The 25,568-nt window shown below is 45.9% G+C and overlaps 1 pseudogene; it reads right to left on the bottom strand.

The window, feature by feature from the left end:
* Nucleotides 1–367: 367 nt before the first annotated feature.
* LOC147712332 (uncharacterized) lies at nt 368–2,023 on the bottom strand (annotated as a pseudogene).
* Nucleotides 2,024–25,568: the final 23,545 nt, after the last annotated feature.

Below are 25,568 nucleotides of genomic sequence, written 5' to 3'. Positions count from 1 at the left end.
CGCCTTTTGGTGTGCAAAAGATAGTGCAATTCATTTTGCACAGCAAATCACGTCCTAACAGGTTCACAGGACTGGAGTCACAGACTACAAATCTGTACATCTCTTTGAATTTCCCTATAGTGATTTCCATGGGCTCAGTTACTGGGGTACTAATTAACTGATTAGAGACACCCACTACTTGGATTGCTTCTCCCTGGAGGGGTAGGTTTAGGACATCTGCTGTTCTCACAGTAGAACAGGTAGCACCAGTGTCCAACAGAAAGGTGACGTCATTTCCTTCAACCTTTCCTTCAATGTATGGCTCGACTGGTCTACCGGCAAGGAGGCGCCAAGCAGGCACTCCTCGTCCTCCCCCCCTCAGGCACCGTCAGTAAGGTTCATCACAGAGGAATGTATCATTCAACAGGAATTGCGAAGTTGCTGCATTTCTATCCTCCCTTCTTTCCCAAACCTCTGCTTCTTCACTCTGCTGTGCTCTATTCCTATAGTTCGGCCTAGGTGCACGAGGCAGCTGTGGCTGCTTTACCTGTTGCTGAGTCTTTCGTGGCCCCTCTTTCTGCACCTGTGGATTCAAATCATTATTGGGCATGTTACCATTCTGTATCGCTGGACACTCGTCTCTCCAGTGCCCTATCTGTCCGCACCCGTGACAGGGGAACTTCTTCTTGGCTTCCTCTCGGCTCATTTTAACTCTGGGCTTCCCTCCACCCCCAGGGTTTTGATTCTGAGTATTAGTATTCATTTTACTTAACTGCTTTTCTTGTTGCTCTGCCAGTTTCACTTGTGCCCACATGACCTTCTCTTTTAATGCTTTCCTTTTATTTTCCATCTCGTCTTCACAATACTTGGCGTCTTTCAGGGCCTCATCTATTGGTTTAGCTTGCCAACAGATTTTATTGTCTTTAATCCACTGTGAAATTTCAGGTCTTAACCCTAACACGAATCGATAAATGAAATGTGTCATATCCTTCATCTCAATGTTATCTATTCCACTGTACGTTTTGAACACCTGTAACAGTCGTTCATAATATGAATGTACAGTTTCATCACGATTTTGGGTAGTTCTATCTATACGGGTCCAATCAGTTTCTTTAGCAGGCACTTTCCCCTTTAAGTACAGTATGACTTGGTCATATTTTCTCATCACCTCCGCTGAGGGGACTCCTCTCCTAGTGTCTCTGGCATACTCCTCACTGGGGCAATCAACAGCAATTTTGCATTCTGTCCACAAATCTACGGGGACTACAATGTCAAAGAACCCATCTAGATCTTTCAGGAGACATTTTTGTACCTTAATAAACCTCTCAACCTGCCTGTACCATTCTACAGGTTTTTCTCGTAATTTTGGGAAATCATTTTTGAATGACATAATATCCTGTCGGGACCATGGAACATGTACATATTTCCCACCTGGCACTTCTCTCATGGGATACAATGGTTCAGCTTTATCTGTTTCTTTTAGGACATATTCAGTGGACACGTGTCGGGACCTACTGTCTTCCTTTTTCTTTGCCCACCTTGCTTTCCATTTTTCTAGGTCTCCCCATTTCTGTAAAAGGTGTAACAATTCTCTTATCTGTACCTTTTTTCCCGACACGTTCATGTTTTCTAAGTCTTTGTCAGAAAATTCTGCTCTGTATGGTTTCTGTAATACCTTGGATCTGCTGATATCTATTCCCATATTAGCTGCAGTGTCCATCAATTTCTCATGGAACGTTCTGGTATTTCTGGTAATACTTTTACATATGAACAGCAGCTCTTCCTCATTAAGAGTGTTCAACCTGTCTAATCCCACGTTCCCAGCCATCAGTTCTTCCAATTCTATTCTTAGTTTGTAAATATCTAATGGTTTTGACTGGGGAGTCGCTTTTTCTAATTCTCGAGTCCATCGATCTATTTCTTCCGGAGTCACTACCGTGGCACTCCCGGTACCTGAAGCTGTTTCTATCAGGACTTCTCATGCACTAGTCTGATCGTTCTTCCTTGGTGCTCTAACTTCTGGTTCTCTTATGGGCAAGTCCATTAAGGAAATTATAGATTCACATTCACTTGTCTGGTCATCAACTATTAAGGGCTCTTTTCTTGGCGGTGCTACAACTGGAGAAATAACTGGAGTTTTCGGACTAGCCTGTCTATTCCCGTAAAGAGGAACAACTGGTCCAATAGTTACTGGAATTGTTAGAGGTTCGGGATTTGAATTTAACTGCATTATTTTCTGTATCAATTCAGTCCTCTGTTTAATTAAAGCCTCTCTCTCTTCGTCCTGTAGGACCTTTTCTGTGGAGGTGTCATGTACTATTTGTGGAATTAAAAGTGGATAAAGATTCGGGGCAGTTGGAATGGTCGTACTTGGTCCCTCACCACAGGATGGTCTATAACATGGAACAGTTGTATCAGGCATGCTAAATCCCTCTTTACTACTAGGCGTATAACCTGTACCTGCTGTATCAGTTGCACTGGCTCTCCTATTACTGGGAGGCCTAATGAATGGATTTTTTGAACTCAAGGACCTAGACTCTTCATCATATGGAGGTGGATTTTTCATTAATAAATCCTCCAAATATTCATCTTCCGAATCCCCGGCAGTCATTAAGTGTCGGGTTTTCTCTGTCCTTTTTCCTCCCATGGGTTCATCTACTCCTCGTACTGGAAACAGTCCTTCTACTATCATATTCTGTCTCCACTGCTTCATCTTTTTCTCTTTAGCTTCTCCTTTCATTTTTGGATACCATTTACTTATTCCCTTGTCAATTCTGGGTCTGTCTCGCTCTGGGGCCTCAATCTCCCATTCCTCTAAGGCCTCATATTGTGTCGGTCTTGGTCTGGGGTGCAAGTCATTCATTCGGGTCCTCAAATTAAACGAAATTCTACGGGTAAAGGTACCATCCAAAGGAAAGGCTAAAACTCCGTCGTCTTTGGTATATTTCACCCAATTTTCCAACCATACACAGGTATGATACCCTTTGTCGAACATCATAAATGATGCGGGAGTATTGGGGGGTGGAATAATAACTCCTTCTCTAGTCTTTATGGGCTTGTCTTTCTTGAAATAATTCTTCATTTTGTCTACGAAAGTCATTTTTCTCTTGCTCCCATACATATTGTAAGGTCTGCCTCTTAGCATCTGATCCTTACCAAAGCCTAAATATTTTGGATCAGGTAAAAATTCGGGATACCACATATACCTCGTAAAACCTAACTCGACCTGTTTTGCGTACCCTTGTTTACAAATGTTCTTCAAATGCTAGCGCTCTTGGTAAATTTCAACAACCAATCAATACTGAGATTGCAAAAAAAACTTCAACCAATGGAGGCGCGGCCTTTTCGTGAGACGCGGTCTCACGCTCCGGCACTCACCCCTCCCTTACAATACCAGCTCCGTTACACACCTGCTGTTTCGACCAATACCAGCGCGGCACAGAGTGACGTCAGCACAGCTCCGCAACTGACTCCCTCCTTCACAAGGTAACGGAAACTTGATTTCTTTCTTAAAGTGCAAGTGCTCTATTTAATTTACAACGTATAACATTCGCCACTGTACTCGAGTGTCTAGGAAGAAAGATTTGTTTCACTACAAGTAGACTTCTTCGGTCTACTTTTCATACACTACGGATAGACCCTCCTGCCTACCCTTCACACAAGCATTAGAGAACCTGCTACTTCTTTGACTCATCCACTCTTTCCGGGATATATACTAAGTTCAAAGTTTCACTAGTGAACTCCTTTGCTATCACTTAAGCTCCGATGAACCTACTATTCCTTCCTCGTGTGACCCTTACTAGGTAATATCACAACTGAAGTTTCAATAGCGAACCCGCTGCTATCATTTATTCAATTTATTCATACAGAAACCCTAATTAGCGCTTCCAGTTCTGCCTAACCATGCACTAATTTTCCTCGAGCCACTGACCTCACTGCGAGGTGTATTCTCCTCCCCACCCGCTATTCTACCCCCGGGGATTCCAGACAACATATAACATCACTAACAAATTGTTAATACATAAAAATCATATAGCAGCATTTTATCACAACCTAAAAGGAGAAAAAAACATTTCATAGCATTTCAAAACAATATTTTTACAGTCGATCGATCGATTCCCCCAAAAATATTTTTAGCAGCACATTTAATTTCTCACGGTTTAACAACAATTCTACCTATCTCAACTAGTCCTAACCATCCTACTGCTTACCAGAAAAACTACTGATAGAGCGCACAGGTCACCCGACCAATTATTGTTACCAAATATGCACACCAGGGCCCATAAAATATTTTTCGTAATACTTTATTCAGGTAACCCACACACTACTATCAGCAGTTTGGTTCCTTTCTGTTTATTTCCGTGTACATGACTTACCAATCCTCTTCTCAGGTACCTAATATCACAATGGATCTAGGAGCTAGCTGTGGAGAAAGTAGACAACACAAATACCATATACCATTTCAATTTCTTTACACTCCTTATAATAACCACAAACGCAGGAAGTTTCAAAAAAACATTTATCTAGTTATCGTTTTCTTCAGTTTCCATGAGCCACAGGTTAATACAAATCAAACTATCTATCACTAAGATTAAGAAAATAGTGTAACAATGAATTAAAGTAAGAAACATTTAAAATTGTGAAAAATAAAGGGTAAGGGAAAATAAGGAACACACTAAATTTAGATCAACAGACTTTCGTAACTTCACTAAAGGCGGGTAAGAAAAGGGAACATACTAGTCAGAGCAGACTTTCAGTTATCACTAACTGTCTATAAGAAACGAAACTTTATTTGGTTCGTCCACATGTTCTTATTCACTAACGGGAGGGTAAGAATGGAACAAACTATATATGCATATGATTCAGAAATTTTCCAAAGGTAGGGAGAGAATGGAACATGCTAATACACCAGTTTGCACGAAATCTTAATGTAGAGAAAAACAGGGTAAAGGACAATAGGCAATTTGCTTTATTCGTAAAAAGGGAAAGAAGTTTGGGAAAGACAATCACCCACGCAAGTTTATATTTACCTAGGACAGAATGAAGACCAACCCTGGCCACGGGTCGGGTGGAAAAGGCGGGAAAGGACCCTCAAGGACTTAGGCTGCCAGTAGGCGAGCAGGTACAGCTCATGGACAGTTAGGACAGGATAACCTCAGGATTTGGATCAGAACTGGGCTCACCGAAGGGTACGACAAACACCTGCAGTTTCGGATGCAACGCCTGCGCTACCCCCTCTCTGCAAGGAATCTACCAATAACCCCGATTGGGTTCTCGAATCTCCTCGCAAAGTGCTCCACCAGCACTTAAGGTTTCCCAAACTCTGACTGAGTCTGGGGAAATTACGGACAGAGTGCTCCGCAGCTCTCTGTATCAGTCACCTATAGAGTTCGTTGGGTCAGTGACAGATCAGCTATTCGGACAAGTCGGACAATTTCTTTAGCTAAACCTAGGCAAATTATACTGTTTTCGGAACACTGTACCTCCCACAAATGTTGCAAGTGAAAGGTTCCCTAATTTCTGATTGGGCAAGAGAGGAGGTTAGGTCATGGTACCTCCTAAAATTTAGACTTTCTCAGACTTAATATTCATTTTCGAACCCACCCCTTACATTCCAGTTCCCATGGCAAGAGAGGTTTCAGCAGACAATGGGGTACACAAAATCTAATACATTTGTTGCCATTGCAAGTACGAGTCCGCTTCTTCTAGCTGGGTTAGAGAGCAGGTTCCCAGGAGCATCTTGGCTTTGGCTGCCAGCTGGCTGGGTTCCACTGCTGCATGACTTATTTTTTTCCCCCGTCACATGACTGGTTGTATTCGGGCTTCAAGATGGAGTAGCGGTGCTTCCCAGGCCCCCCGAGGATGGTACATGAAAAGTAAGCGACAACAATTTAGAAACACAGATAAAATGAATACACTGTATACCGTGAATGGCTATACTACATCCCTTACTTTATAATAACTATAGCATTAGGAGTTAAGCAGAACAAACGGCTTTGCCAAAGCAGCAGTGCAAGCACGGAGCATGTGAAAATCAAAGCGGCCATATTTAGCAATACTGCGCATGAGCGACAAGTTTCCTCCAGAACTGCGAGTGCGTCACATTACGTGGATATGACCGACGCATGCGCAGACTAGATTACAGCAAAGCAGCAACCATATTATTAGCAACCTTCATTATTATTAATAAACACATAGGCAAGCGTCACTGGGACACCCCCGTGTAGTGTAAAAGTGCAATTATTAGTAAGAGGAACATATTGAATTAGTTTTATTACTGTTATTCGAGGTTCTTGATACAAGCAAGTCGCGTCACATGCGAATACTTCGTCCATCATGGGCGCAGGGTCAAGAGTGATTTGCATATGGCTGGGTCCAAACTGGAATGGCATGGTGAGCAAAAAACGATGGATTTAGGCCCAGATCGCTGTACTGGGGTGAATGTATGACATTGTTCTGCATTTTTTCCTTCAATTGTGTGTCTTTTGCTATTGAAATAAATACTCAACAAAGTCTCCCAAGCCTGGTGGGGCAGCTTCCAGCTGGCCCTGAACTTCAACTTGTAATTCTCATGGATAAGCCCATATTTTCTGACAAGGGCCTCCTCCATCAGAGGACAAGAAATCCTGCCATGCTTCCCCAGGGCCAAGAAGCATCTCTCCCTTTTGTGGGTATGTGGCTCCCGAATCCCTCTCAGGGACCCTGTGCAACTCCAGGGCTACCTCATAGACCTCATACAACATGTCTATATCATTCCCCACCACAAAGCTAGGTACCAGGTCTTTAGATATGTTGATTTCCTTTTCTCCATGGGACACTGGGGTATAGCTACCGCCAGAGATGATGGGCCCAGTGAGTTATTTAGCTCTTTCTTATCCGTCTCATTAGCCAGTAAAAGTTTATTCTCCTCCAGTACCTTTCTGCCTCAGCCTTTTTCTCACACACGTTTTTTATGCTTCAGTTTTTTCCTTGGCTAAGGCTTTCTCTACCTCAGCATTTGTTTTCCTCCAGAACCAGCTTTCTCTCCTCCTTGGCAGCCTCCAGTTTCAATTTGGCCAGCTGCAGCTTTAGCTCCCTCAGCCCTCCTGTGCTCCAGTTTCTTATGAGACACATTGTTGAGGGCTGCACTGCTCCTGTCAGGAGACCTTGCTCTAGTAGGTAAGGGGTCCTCCTCCCCAGGTTGCTGCAACTCTGGACCTGTGCCCAGGCCTCTTCCTCCTCCTCCATGCCCATGTTTATCGCCTCAGGGTCATCCTCTGCATCTGTTTCAGCCTCCATCATTCTGACTTCCTCAAAGACGATGAGGGCTATTTGAAAGTCCATCTTGGTGGCCCTTCCCCCCCCCATTCCGCCCCTCTCCTTGCAAAGATTCTTCAGTTTCGTCACCCGTAAGATGTCAATGTTGGTTACATCACAAACTAAGGAGAATTTAAAAAAAAAGACTCAACTCTGATTCCAGGTTATTTTGGGGATTTTTAGCTTTGCACAAATTACTGAGTGGTCCAACGCAAACACAAGTTCTGTATCCCACCATTGAATACTAACGTAATAAATTAGGTTTTTGGTTGAGAGAGGTGAAAGCTCCACTCAGCCAACAACTACAATCCTTGTCAGGGTAAATCACCAAACTAACCTGAGCTTAGCTTTCAGGTAGCTTGGCAGAAAAGCAGTCAGGCTTAACCAGTGCTTTAAATGGGGAAAAATAAGTGCAGGTACTCATTAAAATGAGCTAGAGGTGTGGCAAGTGGGCGGGGCTATGGGCAGGGCTTACGGCAAGACAGGATGATACATAACTTCTATACCACTTGCAGCACATATCAAAACACAACAGAAATGTATTTATGTAAACAAAACAGGTTAAATCATTACACAAAATCAAAGCCAAACAGAATAATATGGTAACTTTTTCTAGTTTTGTAATGTTTGCAACTTCATAATGTCATACCATTATTTGTTGTTGTGTGGCACAATGCTATATATTCTCAAGCATGCACAAACACACACACACAGAAAGAAACAAGCAGACATGTACCCAAACCTATTCCGCACATTCAAAGGAGTATTTCGTTGTGCTATACATCGTTCTTTTTGTTGATAGAGTAAGCTTACTGCTGAGGGCTTTATATTTAAATATAGGCTTGCAGAAAAAAAACTTGCTAAATCAGGATTTATAATTTTTCCAGTAAATAAAAGCATGACTCATTTAATCACTTCAAAAGTATTTCCAAGCTGTGTAAGTGTGTGTGTGCACGCAAGCGCCATCGGGGCCCTGTAAATTCTTCAAGGCAGCTTTTTAAACTAGATTTCAGGCTAAAGGTTATTTAACTTCTCTTGATCAGACTGCTTCCAAGCATTAAAGGAGGCGATTAGATTGAAATCACATGTGGTTCCTCAATAGTTAAACCAATTACTTCAAGAACTACAACATATTTATACTTTACACAGATTTGGGTTAACATACCATTTCTAAGCACCCTTTTCAGACATGAACAAATATCTGGTATTTGTATCTGGAAAAAAGTGGCAATTTTAACGTCAGCTGTCACCTCACTTTTTTCCATTCCCCCCTCCTCCCCCCTTCAGTGTTCATGTCGTTTTCCCCCAACCAGATCCATTTACCAGAGTGCTGCAGCATTCCCTGCTATTCATTGCTCTTTGGGCAGGGCACCTTCACACTTGTGAACCAGTTGTAATGTCGCTGTTATCATGTAAATTCAGCGACTAGTGTTGGAGGGGCACACAAAGGGAAGTAGCTCCTGTGTTGAAAAGAAAACCGGCTTTGTCGAAGGTGAAGGATTGTGTTTCCCTGCTACTTGTTTTAGTGCAATATCCTAAATGGGACTGAATTACTGACCAGCAGGGGAGAGGCTAAAGCACTTTCAACTGAATGGTCGTTGACGGCTAATTAACAGTGCAGGGTCTGACGAGACCCTGTCCTGTTAATCACAGCGTGACGCAAGCCCTTACCAACCCCAGCAGTCTGCGAAAATCAAATGGGAGCTGCTAATCTAACAGCCTCTCCAGAAAAGGCTACGTCATGGCTACCATGTTCCTGCTGTGCCATCATTCAGGGTCCCGGTACTCTCCCTGAACTAAAGAAAAGTACTGACGGCTCGAACATTTTGAAGTGCCGGTACTCAGTACCGGTAAGTACCGGCCCATTTAAAGCACTGGGCTTAACCTAGAGCAATGTTTAAAGTATTTATGCAGCACACAAACAGCATAAAAGTGAAGACAGTGAAAAATCCCAAACCATTTTCAAGCAATAAAGTACATTTTAATGAACAAAATGATACCAGATCAAACAGTCAGGCTTAACCTAGAGCAATGAAATCCCAAACCATTTTCAAGCAATGAAGTACATTTTAATGAACAAAATGATACCAGATCAAACAGTCAGGCTTAACCTAGAACAATGTTTAAAGTATTTATGCAGCACGCAAATAGCATGAAAAGTGAACAAAATGATACCAGATCAATCAGTAGAATCAGCAATATTAAATTGTTTCATGAAAACAGCACCAAGAAGCAGAAAGCGCTACTTGCAGTTATCTGGACACCCGGAACTAGAAGAAAGTCATTAGTTCAAGCTGACTGGGATGGAGTGCGGGCTGGATACAGAGACCAGGTTGGTCCTAATGACAATTACCATCTCTAGTCCTGGTGCATTCTGTAGGAGGCCGCGAGGAGAAAGCAGTCAGCGTGAAGAGCAGGTTGAACGTCGCTAACAGTCGTCAATGTAGTAGGAACAGGCAGTAGTCAGTATTCGCCGCAGGTGGCAGTCTTGGCACAAACTGGCCCATTCGTGGTCTCAAAGAGCCCAAACATCTAGGTTTTCACCTTTTCTTCTTAGAGGAGCTCTCATTGATGTCAGAAGAGGGTCCAGTACTGGGGTGCGGGTGAAGGTGTGGGGTGATGGACCTCTTCGGGATCAGGACTTATTCCTGCTGAGGCCTGCAGCAGGGCTCAGGCAGGTTCCGTTCCAGCTGGGCAGTTACAGGGAGGCCAATGTAAGTTTGTTGTGTCCCTTTGGCTCACACAGAAGGCCACCAAACCAACCCTTCGAGTCACTCTGAGTATCCTGGGGCCAAGACAAGCAGGTCCTGTCTTCCTTCCTCACACAGCAGGGCACCAAGTAAGTTCATCAAGCAGCACGGCAGCCCTTCTTCTGAATTTTCAGCAGGTCCAGGAGTGAGCTACTTTGGGTTCGGAGTGTGGCACCTTTTATCGCCAGTGTCAGCGTGTGTGTGAGGAGCAACTTCTAGCCCCCTCCGAAACAAGTTCTGTCCAGTCCCCCTGCCCTTCCTAATATTGGCGCCTAATTGTCTGGGGTGACAAAAGTAGAGGCAAGCCTGGTGTCAGGTTCCTTTGTGTGTGCTACAATGATGGCGCTTTGAAATGTAATCAGGGCTAGGTTCAATTCCTTCCCCAGCCATCCTGACAGAATGGCCCATCCCATTCCCATTTACGCCACTTTGCCCCATGTTCAGAAGGAATCAACAACCCACCATAAGAGAAACATCCAAGGTCATGTGACCCCATTAACTAGCACAAAGGGGCAGTTGGTTTGGACACTAAATTTCTAAAAGAGGCATTTTTAGAATTGCAACTTAAACATTTACTTTACCATTAAAGAGAGTTTTAATTTACAATTACAAAGAGTCCAAGAAGTACTTCTCTATTTGCTCACAATCTGAAGTTAGCACTTTATTAAATGTAATAGGTAACCCAGTGTTTGCCAAAGGGGGAAAAAGGACTTTAAGAGTTTTCACTGCTAGTACATCTACAACTTAATCCCACGTCCTACTTTTTTTAATTACTGTGCACTCTGCCCCAGGGATATTTTGGGGGTTACCTTAGGCGTGACTTGTAAGTATTAAAAAGAAAAGATTAGGCATGGAAAGTTGCATTTTGCCAGGTTCAAATGGCATTTTGCATCTGCTCTATATATATAGTGCCTCATTATTTCCTTTTTCAATCACAAGAAACATTAGTGCAGGCAAACACACTGCAGCTGGGTATACTGTCATAGTGGCCCTGCCAGCTCACATGAATCAAATGCTCCTTCAGTAATTTTCAACAGATAGCAACAGAGGCAAAACAATCTATTGAGCGTCACAGTAGGTGCCCGGGAGACACAATCGCCAACTGGTCAGCATTTGCAACCGAACTAATTCACAAACATGGGAAACTGATAAAGCACACAGCCCAGACTAGGCAAATGTACATGTCTTGTTCAAATCCTGTGATACAATCCGCAACTAGAACCATGAATCGATCATGGCGGGCGTTAAAAACTGATCCAACGGACCCCATAAAAATATCAAAACTGAGAGAGGCCCGTAACTACCTTAAGAAAGTCAAAAGTGAGCTGTGCAGAAACCAATGGAACTTGTTTTGGGCCAAATTACAGCATGACATCAAAACAAACAACTCCGCCAGATTTTGGCACACAATTAACAGTGCATCCGGGCGCGCACCTAAAGTCGCTTCTTCATGTATACTGGAGTCAGAGTGGGTTGCTTTCCTCTATCTTCACTTTAATGAACACCAGAGCTCCCCCTCCGATGATAACGCGGGCCAAAAAGATGCTGATCGGGTTACAGTCCAGAACACAACAAACCCCCTAATGAAGGAACGCATTAAGGGAGACCAAAAAATGGAACTATCAAACGTGTGCTCTTTGACTCATAATAGCAAGGATCCAACAACTATCGACAAGGCAGAAATTGAGAAACTGATAAAAAAAGGGTCGGAATGACGGGGCACCAGGCCCAGGAGGAATCCCCCAGGCCTTGTACAAGGAAGATGTTACCTTCTGGGCTGAGAAGTTAAGCATCTTATTTAACTCAATCCTGTACAATAACATCATACCACCTGCTTGGCGGGGATCGATCCTTGCACCAATTTTTAAAGGCGGAGAAAAAAATTCCCCTGGGAACTATCGCCTCATTGCTCTTATCGACAATGAGGCTAAGTACTTCGCGGGTCTGCTGCTCAACTCACTCAGAAACAACAATGGTCCCTGGCAAGGAGGCAAGTAATTGAAAATGAATATAGACTCAGTCAGTTCTATATTGGCGAAGACATGCCCAGCCGGGCAGAGGTCCTCAAAGTTTATATTTAGATCAAGGTATGTAAAAAACAATAACACCTTCATCAATTCACGTACGGGGGGCACAAGCCTGTACCCAACCACAACAATACACAGACAAGGACATACACAAAGAGCTTGCAAGGCAAAATCAACAGTCTCTGCAGAATTCCAATTTTAAACAGAGAATTTCTTGTAGGTACCATTACACAGTTTTGTATAGTCAATCATTCCACAAGTATATGGTACACAGTAAGTCGACGACGTTTCGGACCCCCTTACTAAATGATGGGGTCCATCATCAGGACAAAACAATAGTTGCCTTTTAAGTTATAAGCCTCTTTAGCCTACAGGTAAAAGGGGGGGGGAACAAAGGATACATTACATTTTTTACACGCATAATGGTAGTGACATTGTGCAGTGGTTACTAAGCTAAATCGCTTATATCCTGGTGGAGACAGCGAGTGGATTTATTTACGGTGTCAACAGGCATGTGACTGGGTGAGGAAGCATATACTGTTTGTGACTGAGTAAGTGCAGGAGTGTAAGTGAGTAATACTCAGAATAAAACCAGGGGTGACCATAAAATCAAGTAAAAACGGCGCAGTGGTACGAGTGGATTTCACAGTTGATGCAGCTACGGCGGTACAATTATAATTGGAAATGTCGATTCTCCAATTAGCATGCAGAGAGAATCTTGATTTCATTAAAGACAACGGAGGCTGACATTATGCAATAACTTTTATTGCTGCTCAAGATATGCAGCCCTTTAAAGTGTAACCATTACATCATAAATAAAACATTCTACCGGACATAGACAAGTGTCCTAGCAACCAGTAAACATCCTCTTAGAGCTGCGAAGGAAAGGACTTGAGACTCAAAATCTTCCAACGTCCACTTAAAAGGTTCATAAAGAAGACGAATCTGAAAAAGGAAAAAACACAAGGAATAACACTTGTTCCGGAAGGAAGAAATATCAAATGCAAAGACATACTAAACAAAATTTTAAGAAATTTTAAGAATATAGTAAATAAAACATCCACCAGGGAGTGGTGGGAGGGATAATGTCAGCCTCCGTTGTCTTTAATGAAATCAAGATTCTCTCTGCATGCTAATTGGAGAATCGACATTTCATTACAAGACCGGAGGCTACATTATGCAAGTTCAAAGCTTCTTAAAGCAACATTACTCACATGTTCGACAGGTTTAAGGTAAAATTTAACAAAAGTTGAAGCATTAGACCAATCTGCTGCTTTCAGGATATCAGAAAGGGATCCCCCACCCCAGAATACTTTGCTTGCCATAGCGCCACGAGAGGAGTGTGCGCCGAATTTCGATAAATCTACTCCAGCTTCAAACATGACAGTTCTTACCCACCTGGCAATTGTCGTGGAAGAGACCGCCTTATAAGGTTTGATAAAAGAAATTAACAATTGATTTTCATTACAAGGTCTAAAAATACTCATTTTCTGATCATACGCTTTCATGCAATTTACAACACACAGTTTTGGAGAATCTAAAAAATAAGGGTAAAATATGTTTTCAGACATGGTCTTGGTTCTTTTCCAAATCTCGAATAATACTCCATCAGGAGAGTAAAACCTGTTACAAATTTCTAAAGCCTTAACATCAGATACTCTCCTGAAGGAGATTAAACAAAGTAAGGTAGCTAGTTTAATTGACAATGGTTTTCTTGTAAGGAAACAATTGTCCGGCCAGGATGAAAAAAGATTAAAAATAACATTAACATTCCACAAGGAATTATATTTGGGTCTAGGAGGACGTTTAAGTCTTATACCTTTCATTACTCTACGAATCAGAGGATCCGTACCAATAGAAAAGTCGTTCAGTAAGGAGTGACCTGCAGAAATTGCCGACCTATAGCAGTTGACTGTTCTATAACAAAGGTTTGAGTTAAAAAAGGTCCGCTAAAAAATTAGCAACATCCACTACAGGTGCTTCCACGGGATCCAAATTCCGTTCCATGCACCAACCACACCATCTTTTCCAAGCACTGGTATATTTTCTCCTCGTTCCGGGAGACCATGATTCATCCAAAAGGTTCTTAGCTTGTCCTGAAAGGCCTGAGTATCTCGTAGAACCCCTGAAATCTTCCAAACAAGAAGGTTCATGTTTCCTTCTAAGAGAAGAGGATGAAAGTCTCCTTCTAGACCCAGAAGGAGATCCAAGTTCCCTGGGATAAAACGGGGAATTTCCATGGTCAATTCCATCACACTCGGAAACCAGACTTGGGAGTTCCAAAAGGGAGTAACTAGGACAATTCGGGACTGTTCTGAACGAACCTTCAGTAAGACTCTCTGGATTAGAGCGAAAGGGGGGAAGGCATAACAATTGAGATTGCTCCACGGTTGGAGAAGAGCGTCCACTGCCGAGGCAAATGGGTCTGGTCTCCAGCTGAAGTAGCGATCTATTTGGAAGGAGAGTCTGCTGGCAAATAGGTCTACTTCGAAAGGACCCCATAGGTCTTGAATTTTCTTGAAAATCAGAGGATTCAACTTCCAATCGCTTGCGTCTCTGAGGAACCTCGAGTTCCAATCCGCCCTGGTATTTAGGTGGCCCGGAAGGAATTCTGCTCTCAGCGTAATTTTCTGGTCCCAGCAGAAATACCAAATTTTCTTGGCCAGATCTGCTAGAAGAACAGACTTCGCTCCTCCTAAACGATTGATGTAGGAGACGGCTGTGAAGTTGTCTAATTTGATCAAGACTACGCTGTTCATCAAAATTGATTTGAAACTCATAAGAGCATTCAAACTCGCCATCATCTCTAAACAGTTTATGTCTAGAAATAGTTCCTCCTGGGACAATTATAATTGGAAAACATCATACTCAAGTGAAAAAACAGCGCAGTGGTGCGGAGTGAATTACAGGAAGGGAGATGCAGCAATATATATACAGTATACCCAAGGGTAGGAATTGTAAGGCTTACCAAAAGGGCATATAGTATGCAAGCTCACATAGGAGCACGCAGGCGAGTGGGTGAGACAGGACCAGTTTGGAGGGCTTTTCCGATTTTTCGGTTTGTCTAAAGGAGGGGAGGAATTAGCAGCGAGTGAGACAAGAGACATTCAGAGGTTATGCATGGGCGGCCAGTGAATTGGTCAGGCAGCTTACCAGTTATTCAAGGAAATTAGTCCATGGGTCCAGGGGCGGGGGAGATTAATTTCCGTTTCCGCATGTACCTGTATGCAAGGTATACGTTTTACGGGCGGAAGTCAAGGGACAAAAATATCAGGGGTGCATTACAGTAAAGCCGAGTGGGGCTTACCTTGTGGGCCGGATGATACCGGTAGCGCCGTGTCGCGCTGGGGTCCTGGAACCAGGATAGCCTGCAGGTAAGGGAAGGAATGTCAGCCTGGCAGTGTATAGCGCGGAGCTCTGGAGGTGAGCTGGGAGCGCGGCTTAAGACTTACCGGGTCAGTCGGCAACACTCGATTTCCTGGTTAAAGGAAGTCATGTGAGCACAGCCCTTTATAAAATGCTCGACTATTGGCTGAGCTATGGGCATGGAAATAAAGGAAGGACCATGGCCGGGCGGCCATGTTTAGGTGGAGCGAGTAAGTGCCACAGATAGATTAGGACAGCGTGGTTAGGAATAAGTGCAACGTGGTGACATTTGTGAGAACCAAGTACAATTTGTGAAAGTGGCGAAACCAGCATCATTAAAATTAGAGTACATTGGTTGTACTTAGAAGTTTCTGCGAAGACCAGAATGTTTTAGTGCATTCACTTATATCTTTCCAATTGAAGAACATGTTCAAATTAGTGTAGTCCAGTCCTCTTGTTGGTTGAGACCAGAATTCAAGCTATCTGTCCTTATTATCCATTTTAGCTCCTCCTTGTTAAGAAGGAGATTCAGGTCACCTCCTCTTGGTGGTATTGTCACTTGGCCTATCACAGTCCAGCGGATATCGTTTTCAGAGTGTTCTTTGGAAGTGAAATGTTCAACCAACGGAGCGTTGGGGGTCTTACAACGTATTCTGCTCCGGTGTTGTGAAATCCGTAATTTGACTTTTTGCTTAGTTTGTCCAACATAAATGAGGTTACATGGGCAAGAAATTGCATATACAACATTGCAACTGTTACAGTTTGTGAACGTCTTCATCACATTTTTAGTTTCCTTGTAAACAAATTCCTTACTTTCAACAGTGAAGTCGCATACCACACATGTTCCACATTTCGCATGGCCCCTGAGGGGTGTCGTTGCCCAATAGTCATTAATCGTTCTTTTGAGTGGGGTAGGGGAAGGTAAGGCTGCCTTCACTAAATGATCTTTAATATTTTTGCTTTTTTTAAAAGCAAAAAGTGGGCGTTCCCAGTTCAATTGCCCTGAATTTAGAATATGCCAGTTTTTTTTAATGGTTTTCGTGACTTTGTTGGACACACTGGAGAAAGTTGGGACACAAACTAGTTTGTTTGTAATAGGCTTAGGTTTATTAACCAAGAGGGTCTCACGTGGGCAATACCAAGCCCGCTTCATAGAGTTTTCTATGAGGCGGTGAGGATAGCCTCTTTGTCTCAATTTGGTGGCTAGGAGGCTGGCTTCATGGAAATAATCCTCTTTGTGGAAATTGTTCCTTCTCAACCGGAGGAACTGAGAGTAAGGTAAACCATCCTTCAAGGCCCTAGGGTGGCAACTATTATAGCTAAGAATCGTGTTTTTCTCAGTGGGTTTGTGGTATAAAGAGGTGTAAAGTAGGCCATTATGATGCTGGATGTTTAAGTCCAAGAAGGGGATAGATGTTTTACTATGGGTCAGTGTGAATGTCAGCCCACTGCAATTGTTGTTCAGCCAGTGTAATAGAGCTGGGAAGGCATCGATGTCGTTACCCCATATCATGAAGACATCGTCTATATAATGTCTCCATGTGAGGATGCCTTGGTAGAATGGATTACTGTCAACAAGAATTGTGTTACATTCCAACCAGTCCGTGTACAGAATGGCCAAGGTAGGAGCAAAAATGGCTCCCATGGAGGTGCCACGGACCTGCTGGAAATACTGGTTGTCATACGTAAAGAAGTTTTGTGTAAGGCAAATTACGAGGAGCTGAATTATGAAAAGGGTGGGGACCCTATGAGGACGAGTTCTTTGGTCCAGGATGGTTTCCATTACTAACAGTGATTCTCTCTGGGGGATGTTCGTGTATAACGATTCAACATCGAGGGTGCAGAGGGTTTCAGTATCATGGTTAAATGGTAAGTTCTCAACAAGGTTAATCATGTGGGTGCTATCTTTTATATAGCATCTGGTCGTTGGGACAAAGTCCTTTAAAAAGAAATTAACGTAGTGGCCCAAGGGTTCCAAAACCGACCCGCAGCCCGAGACAATCGGGCGGCCTGGGGGCTGGTCAAGGCTCTTGTGTACTTTGGGCAGAGTATAGATTACTGGTGTTCTAGGATTGGGGGTGTTAAGAAAATCATACTCGTGTTTACTCAAGTAGCCATTCTCCAAAGCCTCAGTAATAATGACTCTGATTAAGGTTTGGATTTCTTTGGTAGGGTTAGTGGGGAGTCTACAATAGTGGTCCGTATTTGATACTTGGCGCAATAACTCACTTTTATAGTCAATGTCCTGCAAAACAATTCCACCACCCTTATCAGCTGGCTTGATGATTAGACTGGGATTATTTTTAAGTGTCGAGATGGCAGATTTCTCATCTACAGAGATATTGTATGGTACAAAGATGTGAGATTTTGCCAGATCGGTGGTTTCTTTGAGAACCACCTTCTCAAATGTTAGGATTTCTTTAGGAATCATTCCCGCCATGGGGGAGAATTTGGAGGGTGGTCTGAAGGGTGTGGACACAGGTTTTGGGTCAGTTGGGTTGAGTTCAAAATAGGCACGCAGCCTATTGAGAAGACAATATGTGGCTTGATAGATTAAACAGAGAAATAGTAAGTTCTGTATTTAGAGCCTCTGTCACCACTGGTAGAATCTGTTCCGGGTCTGTCGTTCTCCCGGGGGGTTCTGCCATCGTGTTGGTTGTTTCACGCGGCCTTTCTTGGGGGGTTCTTGCTGGCCTCTGGCTAAAAAATGGTTTTGGTGCCTTTGTGGTCCGCCACTAGGGCCTTCCCCGCCGTCAGAATTGTCTGAGGAGTCGGCTGATGAGTCAGTGAACCCAACAACCGTGTTCCTTCTATTGAAGCGACCCCAAGGCCTAGGTGTGAATTGGTTTTGGTTAAGGTTACGGTTGGTGTAAAAGTCCTTCTGAAGGTAAGGGTATGCGCGTTCAGAGGTAAATGATTTGATATCTTTTTTCACTTTGTTGGCCTTCTTATTTTGTTCAATTCTATGAAACTCCTGTACCGTTTTATCAATTTTTTCAAGGAGTTTTTTAGCTTCAGTATTAGTGTTCTTTTCCGTTATTTGCTTCTCTAAATCTTTGATTATCTCATCTAGTTTTTTAAGTTCCTCAGAGGCGGTTTCAATCTCAAGGACTAACCAATGCCGGGAGCAGGTAGTCCCTATATTGCTAAATCCTTGAATATACTTTGGGTTGTCAGTAAACACCCCTGGTATGTTTCTAACCTGGAGACCTAGCGGAATCGTATTGGACCTTAGATAGTCTGTCAGCATAATAGTCATATGTTCCAATCGGACATATTTCTTTTTTGTTTTTCTAAATCCTCACTTAGATTGGTACTTGCAACCGTTGTTGGTTCCTCTAGATCAGTGAATAGGGAAGGGCCTTCACAGATTTTTTTAATGTACTCTAAGGAATAGAGGGGGGCGTCGTCAGACATAACAAAGTGTCGTGGGCAGTGATGTGAACCACAGGGAAGTGGGAGGGCAGGGAGGAGAGGACCCACTTAGGTGAAGTGGAAGGGAACAAAGAGACCCTTGCAATCAAGCGATTGCGCACAGTATCTATTTTAAACAACAAGGGGACCCCAAATAGTATCAGCGAGGGACCTCGGGGAGCTCAATCATAAAGAAACAACAATGGTCCCTGGCAAGGAGACAAGTAATTGAAAATGAATATAGACTCAGTCAGTTCTATATTGGCGAAGACATGCCCAGCCGGGCAGAGGTCCTCAAAGTTTATATTTAGATCAAGGTATGTAAAAAACAATAACACCTTCAACAATTCACGTATGGGGGGCACAAGCCTGTACCCAACCACAACAATACACAGACAAGGACATACACAAAGGGCTTGCAAGGCAAAATCAACAGTCTCTGCAGAATTCCAATTTTAAACAGAGAATTTCTTGTAGGTACCATTACACAGTTTTGTATAGTCAATCATTCCACAAGTATATGGTACACAGTAAGTCACGACGTTTCGGACCCCCTTACTAAATGATGGGGTCCATCATCAGGACAAAACAATAGTTGCCTTTTAAGTTATAAGCCTCTTTAGCCTACAGGGAAAAGGGGGGGAACAAAGGATACATTAAATTTTTTACACGCATAATGGTAGTGGTTACTAAGCTAAATCGCTTATATCCTGGTGGAGACAGCGAGTGGATTTATTTACGGTGTCAACAGGCATGTGACTGGGTGAGGAAGCATATACTGTTTGTGACTGAGTAAGTGCAGGAGTGTAAGTGAGTAATACTCAGAATAAAACCAGGGGTGACCATAAAATCAAGTAAAAACGGCGCAGTGGTACGAGTGGATTTCACAGTTGATGCAGCTACGGCAGTACAATTATAATTGGAAAACATCATACTCAAGTGAAAAAACGGCGCAGTGGTGCGGAGTGAATTACAGGAAGGGAGATGCAGCACTATATATACAGTATACCCAAGGGTGGGAATTGTAAGGCTTACCAAAAGGGCATATAGTGTGCAAGCTCACATAAGAGCTCACATAAGACCTGTTTGCCCGCCTACCTCGCCGGCCTCCGCTCTCCCTCCCCGCTTCCCGCTTCCCGCCACCGCCATTTGCCCCGCCCCTTTTCTCTTCTGTTCCCTCCCCGCTCCCGCCTCCCAGCTGCTCCGCCCACCCGCGCACTTGGCCTTAAATGGCGACCGTGTGACGCAGGTGAGTGTGACCCACTTGTGGGACACCCCCGCGCCGCACGGCCACCAGCTGCTGCGTGTGCCCCATTGCCTGCCTTCTGCCTCGCCGCCGGCCTCGCTGCCGCCTTGGTCGCTCCCCTTTGGTTTTCGCCAGTTGTTTTGCCCTAAATTTGTGCTTGTTTCTTTTGTGCCGTGTGATCGTTTCTTTTGCTGTTTTCACCATTGTTTTGCCCGCCATTTGTGCTTGTATCTTTTGTGCCGTGACATCGTTTTCCTTCCTGTTTTTGCCTTTTATTTTGCCCTCCATTTGTGCCTGTTTCACTTAATGTAACCTCTGTGCCGTGTTTCAGTTTCCTTCCTGTTTGCCCGCCTACCTCGCCGCCCTCCGCTCTCCCTCCCCGCTTCCCGCTTCCCGCTTCCCGCCACCGCCATTTGCCCCGCCCCTTTTCTCTTCTGTTCCCTCCCCGCTCCCGCCTCCCAGCTGCTCCGCCCACCCGCGCACTTCGCCTTAAATGGCGACCGTGCGAACGTGCAGCGGTCACGCGCAGCGGGCGCGCCGATTGTGCGCCGAAGGCGCGCCAAAGGTAAGCCCGTCTGCGCCCGTCCGTGACCGGACCGCACCCAGCGCCAGGACCCCTGGCCCACGAAGACCCCGACCTACCCGCCTGACGTACTCCGCCGCCACCCTCATCGCACTCAACACCGGCCGACTCCCAGAATGCCACCAAGCCACACCACGACGCACCCACGGACCTTTCAGCTGCCACGCCTGCAAATTCACCTGCATCCGGACCTGCCTCGCACCAGCACCCGCCAAGTCTAACACCAGCAGCACCCACCTCAAGTGCATCCTGCTCAACACCCGCTCCGTCCACAGACACGCCATCGAACTCTGGAACCTCCTAGACGCCACAGCCCCTGACGTTGCCTTCCTCACGGAGACCTGGATGAACGCCTCTTCAGCTCCCGACATCGCCATCGCCATCCCAGAGGGCTACAAGATTGTCCGGAGGGACCGCAACGCCAACCAGATGGGAGGAGGCATCGCCATCATCCACAGGAACACCATCCGTCTCACGACCAGCACCGACAACACCCTGACCAGCGCCGAACACCTGCATTTCCAGATCCACACCAACCCGAACACCACCCTCAGAGGCACCCTGATCTACCGACCCCCGGGACCACGCACCCCATTCAGCGAGGACATCGCCGACTTCGTCAGCCCGCATGCCCTCCCCTCCGCTGACTACATCCTCCTGGGAGACCTCAACTTCCATCTGGAGAACAACAACGACCGCAACACCAGCACCCTGCTCGACAACCTCGCCAACCTTGGACTCAAGCAGCTGGTGTCCACCCCCACCCACCTCGCCGGACACACACTCGACGCAGTCTTCTCCTCCAGCACAGACATCAACTTCAGCCACGCCACAGAGCTTCAATGGACGGACCACAGCTGCGTCCACTTCACCTTCAAGAGAACGACGACCCACCACCACCAGCAACAGGCCGCCCGCAGAAGCTGGAACAAGATCACAGCAGACCAGCTCGCCACCTCCCTGAGACAGCACCCTCCTGCCAGCTCAGCGAACCCCAGCCAGGCCGCCGACAACCTCACGAAGTGGATCAGCAACTGCGCGGACGAGCTCGCCCCGCTGAGGACCCCGCCCAGCAGACCCGGCAGCAAGAAAGCCCGTGGTTCACCGACGAACTCAAGAGCTCCAAGAAGAACTGCCGAGCCCTCGAGAAAGTCTGGAGAAGGGAACCTACACCGGACAACAGGACCACCCTCAAGCGGGCCACTCGGAAGCACCACCAGCTGATCCGCGCCGCCAAGAAAACTGCATTCAAGGACCGGCTGGACAACAACGCACACAACAGCAAGGAACTCTTCAACATCGTGAAAGAGCTTTCCAACCCCAGCGCAGGAAACAACGACATCACCCCATCGCAAGACCTCTGCAACTCCCTCGCCTCATACTTCCACAACAAGATCGCGGACATACACAACAGCTTCAACAACCAACCAACGCACACCATGACCGAACAACCACCCCCCACCACCACCCTCCACGCCTGGACCCCGATCAGCACCGAAGACACCATCCGCACGATGAACTCCATCCACTCCGGATCACCAACCGACCCCTGCCCTCACCACGTCTTCAACAAGGCCGACGCTGTCATCGCACCCCACCTGCGAGACATCATCAACACATCCTTCGACACCGCCACCTTCCCTGAGAGCTGGAAGCACGCCGAACTCAGCGCTCTACTCAAAAAACCGACAGCAGACCCCACCGAACTCAAGAACTACCGCCCCATCTCGCTCCTCCCGTTTCCAGCCAAAGTCATCGAGAAGACCGTCAACAAGCAGATGGCCGCCTTCCTCGAGACGAATGGATCCCTCGACCCCTCACAGTCCGGCTTCCGAGCCAATCACAGCACCGAGACAGCCCTCATCGCCGCCACCGATGACATCCGAGCCCTGATGGGCAACGGAGAAACAGCGGCCCTCATCCTCCTAGACCTCTCCGCGGCATTCGACACTGTCTGCCACCGCACCCTAGTACAGCGCCTCAGCAACGCCGGAATCCAGGACAAGGCGCTGGAATGGATCATCTCCTTCCTCGACGGAAGAACTCAGAGAGTCCGCCTACCACCGTACAAGTCAGAGGCCTCCGAAGTCATCTGCGGCGTCCCTCAAGGATCCTCTCTGAGCCCCACCCTCTTCAACGTCTACATGAGCCCCCTCGCGGCCATCGCACGCCAACACAACCTCAGCATAATCTCCTACGCCGACGACACCCAGCTGATCCTCTCCCTGACCAACGACCCCGCCACCGCCAGAGCCAACCTACTCGAAGGGATGAAAGAGGTAGCCGAGTGGATGACGACCAGCCGCCTGAAACTGAACTCTGACAAGACAGAGGTCCTCATCCTGGGCTCTTCACCCTCCGCCTGGGACGACTCCTGGTGGCCTCCCGCCCTGGGCACCGCACCCAAACCGACAGACCATGCACGCAACCTGGGCTTCATCCTGGACTCCTCCCTCTCCATGACCAGGCAAGTCAACAACGTCTCCTCGGCGTGCTTCAACATCCTACGCATGCTACGGAAGATCTTCTGGTGGATCCCCACCGAGACCAGGAAGACCGTCACCCAGGCCCTCGTCACCAGCCGACTGGACTACGGCAACGCCCTCTACGCCGGTACCACCGCCAAGCTACAGAAGAGACTCCAGCGGATCCAGAACGCCTCAGCCAGACTCATCCTCGACATCCCACGAACCAGCCACATCTCCGGACATCTGAGAGACCTTCACTGGCTCCCCGTCAACAAAAGAATCACCTTCCGCCTCCTCACCCACGCACACAAAGCCCTACACGACCAAGGCCCGAGCTACCTCAACAGCCGGATCAACTTCTACGCTCCCAAACGCCACCTCCGATCAGCCAACCACGCCCTCGCCGCCGTCCCCCGCATCCGAAGAGCGACTACAGGAGGAAGGTCCTTCTCCTACCTGGCCGCCAAGACCTGGAACTCCCTCCCGGCCGACCTGCGCCTGACCCAAGACCACCTCTCCTTCAGGAAAAAGCTGAAGACCTGGCTGATCGAGCAGTAGCGGCACCCCCCCTCCCCCAGCGCCTTGAGACCCTACGGGTATGTAGCACGCTCTATAAGTGTCACTGATTGATTGATTGATTAAGAGCGCGCAGGCGAGTGGGTGAGACAGGACCAGTTTGGAGGGCTTTTCTGATTTTTCGGTTTGTCTAAAGGAGGGGAGGAATTAGCAGCGAGTGAGACAAGAGACATTCAGAGGTTATGCATGGGCGGCCAGTGAATTGGTCAGGCAGCTTACCAGTTATTCAAGGAAATTAGTCCATGGGTCCAGGGGCGGGGGAGATTAATTTCCGTTTCCGCATGTACCTGTATGCAAGGTATACGTTTTACGGGCGGAAGTCAAGGGACAAAAATATCAGGGGTGCATTACAGTAAAGCCGAGTGGGGCTTACCTTGTGGGCCGGATGATACCGGTAGCGCCGTGTCGCGCTGGGGTCCTGGAACTAGGATAGCCTGCGGGTAAGGGAAGGAATGTCAGCCTGGCAGTGTATAGCGCGGAGCTCTGGAGGTGAGCGGGGAGCGCGGCTTAAGACTTACCGGGTCAGTCGGCAACACTCGATTTCCTGGTTAAAGGGAAGTCATGTGAGCACGGCCCTTTATAAAATGCTCGACTATTGGCTGAGCTATGGGCATGGAAATAAAGGAAGGACCATGGCCGGGCGGCCATGTTTAGGTGGAGCGAGTAAGTGCTACAGATAGATTAGGACAGCGTGGTTAGGAATAAGTGCAACGTGGTGACATTTGTGAGAACCAAGTACAATTTGTGAAAGTGGCGAAACCAGCATCATTAAAATTAGAGTACATTGGTTGTACTTAGAAGTTTCTGCGAAGACCAGAATGTTTTAGTGCATTCACTTATATCTTTCCAATTGAAGAACATGTTCAAATTAGTGTAGTCCAGTCCTCTTGTTGGTTGAGACCAGAATTCAAGCTATCTGTCCTTATTATCCATTTTAGCTCCTCCTTGTTAAGAAGGAGATTCAGGTCACCTCCTCTTGGTGGTATTGTCACTTGGCTTATCACAGTCCAGCGGGTATCGTTTTCAGAGTGTTCTTTGGAAGTGAAATGTTCAACCAATGGAGCGTTGGGGGTCTTACAACGTATTCTGCTCCGGTGTTGTGAAATCCGTAATTTGACTTTTTGCTTAGTTTGTCCACATAAATGAGGTTACATGGGCAAGAAATTGCATATACAACATTGCAACTGTTACAGTTTGTGAACGTCTTCATCACATTTTTAGTTTCCTTGTAAACAAATTCCTTACTTTCAACAGTGAAGTCGCATACCACACATGTTCCACATTTCGCATGGCCCCTGAGGGGTGTCGTTGCCCAATGGTCATTAATCGTTCTTTTGAGTGGGGTAGGGGAAGGTAAGGCTGCCCTCACTAAATGATCTTTAATATTTTTGCTTTTTTTAAAAGCAAAAAGTGGGCGTTCCCAGTTCAATTGCCCTGAATTTAGAATATGCCAGTTTTTTTTAATGGTTTTCGTGACTTTGTTGGACACACTGGAGAAAGTTGTGACACAAACTAGTTTGTTTGTAATAGGCTTAGGTTTATTAACCAAGAGGGTCTCACGTGGGCAATACCAAGCCCGCTTCATAGAGTTTTCTATGAGGCGGCGAGGATAGCCTCTTTGTCTCAATTTGGTGGCTAGGAGGCTGGCTTCATGGAAATAATCCTCTTTGTGGAAATTGTTCCTTCTCAACCGGAGGAACTGAGAGTAAGGTAAACCATCCTTCAAGGCCCTAGGGTGGCAACTATTATAGCTAAGAAGCGTGTTTTTCTCAGTGGGTTTGTGGTATAAAGAGGTGTAAAGTAGGCCATTATGATGCTGGATGTTTAAGTCCAAGAAGGGGATAGATGTTTTACTATGGGTCA

Source organism: Lissotriton vulgaris, chromosome 5, assembly GCF_964263255.1.
Source record: "Lissotriton vulgaris chromosome 5, aLisVul1.2, whole genome shotgun sequence".
NCBI lineage: Eukaryota > Metazoa > Chordata > Amphibia > Caudata > Salamandridae > Lissotriton > Lissotriton vulgaris.
The sequence above is the reverse complement of the archived record's forward strand: the minus strand, read 5'-3'. Positions and strand labels throughout refer to the sequence as shown.